The sequence below is a fragment of the Propithecus coquereli genome, unplaced genomic scaffold, assembly GCF_000956105.1.
Source record: "Propithecus coquereli isolate 6110/MARCELLA unplaced genomic scaffold, Pcoq_1.0 Scaffold76, whole genome shotgun sequence".
NCBI lineage: Eukaryota > Metazoa > Chordata > Mammalia > Primates > Indriidae > Propithecus > Propithecus coquereli.
In genome coordinates, this window is record NW_012153729.1 from 1,815,595 (window position 1) to 1,817,452 (window position 1,858).

The 1,858-nt window shown below is 34.7% G+C and overlaps 1 protein-coding gene across 1 annotated transcript in view; it reads right to left on the reverse strand.

The window, feature by feature from the left end:
• The window catches only part of LOC105824691 (ATP-binding cassette sub-family A member 10-like), a 132,571-nt gene that overhangs the window by 6,034 nt on the left and 124,679 nt on the right, over positions 1–1,858 (reverse strand). The window lies entirely within an intron of this gene.

The following is a 1,858-nucleotide window of genomic DNA, read 5'->3' on the forward strand; positions in this document are numbered from 1 at the left end:
AATAGAAAGAATTTTGATCTTCCCAATCCAAGATCGTGTTTCTTGCCACTTGAGCTGGGACACAATTTTTGAAGTAGAAAAGACCTCTCTGCTGACATGTGAAGAATTTTTATAATTACATGTTAACTAAGATAACATGAACAGTCTTAAAGAATGGGAATGTATCCCCTTTATAGTCCTAAGCCTAGAAAGTAAGGAACATTCTAATAAAGAAAGGACTTATCCAAACCTTTTTTAACACAGAAGGAAAGATTTCTAATGGCTATTTTCTTCTTTCTTACTGAAAAGCAACTTTTCTTTTTCTTCTTATATTCCTTGTGTAAACAGCTTGCCATTATGACTGGTTTCTGGAAAATATGATAAAGCATGATTTTCCTGTTAAATTTCAGATAGTCTATGAATTCATGTTTTATCTTCCATTTCCTAGTCTATGAACCTAACCAAATTTTGTGTCAGGCTGAAGAGATTCAGCCTCTTTTGTCAAATAAAATGCCCAAGTGTATGTTCATAAATAAAAGCTACTTTGTCAACTACTTACAAAACTAATTCCTAACCTAATAATTGCCTTTGCATTATGCTGAGCCTCTCTCCCTCCCCTTTCCACTAATTTCATTTCCAGTTTATGCCTTATTGATTTTCATACATTGTAAATTCATTTGTTGTTTTTCATATGCTATTCACAGTTATTATTACTATTCCAACATAATGCAAAATGAAATAGTAACTCTTGAAAAAGATGTGAGATTTTGTTAAAGTTGATAAAAATATCAGAGAATTTCTTGAATTATACTGATAAATGAAGAGCTGGTAGATTAAGACCCACAGAAAAGGAAGAAGAGAAAATTAAAAGAATGAGGACAGGGTAGATACTTTAGAAGAGAATGATTTGAATATGGCCTACAAATAAATATATTACAAAAACAAAAGCATGTTTTCAAAATAAAAACCAACATTTCATCAACTCTGCAGGACAAGCTAACTATCTCAGTATTTCATTAAGGGTGTAGTCATGGGCTTTCACCTCATCCAAGTTTGGAGCAGTGAGTGCATTTGCTGTTTTGACTCTTTCCGCTTGAACATCTTCATCTTCTTCTCCTGGCTCTTCTGGATTTGTATGAGTTTCCCCACTTCTTGGAGAGATTCTACAGAGAAAATAAAATAACAAAAATGCAATTCTAGCTAGACAACAACTACCAAGAAAATGTAAACTCCTATAATTGGATTATAATTAATTTATTACCTACAAGATTCCCCTTGACAGTTTTAATACCTTCAGTAGAGTGGGGAGGAGGGGATGGGTATATACATACATAATGAGTGCAATGTGCACCATCTGGGGGATGGACATGCTTGAAGCTCTGACTTGGGGGGGAGGGGGTAAGGGCAACATATGTAACCTAAATATCTGTACCCCCATAATATGCTGAAATTAAAAAAAATACCTCCAGTAGCAAAGTCCCTTGAAATCCTCTTCAACTCTTTCTTCTCTTTAAAACCTCTTATCTCCTGTCTTTCAACTGGCTCTATCGCTTTATTCTTTTGAATTCTCTCAAATATAGACTTATCAGTCTTTTAGTCCATCCCAATCCAGATCACCATCACTTTACCTCACAAAAAATCACCCTAATTGGCTTTTCTTGCCTTTTCAAAACATTCCATGTCCTAATGTTGAACACCAGTTTGTTATTGTGCCTTCTACTTAGGGACCGATAATGGCTGTAAGCAGTAGGAAAACAAACTTTGTTGCTTAACCACTACTTATAGAGATGCACAGGACAAAAACTTGACTTGCCTAAAATCACTTGCCTAGGACCCATGACTTAGAAACTAAATATCCTTGCATCTAATCTAATTCTGT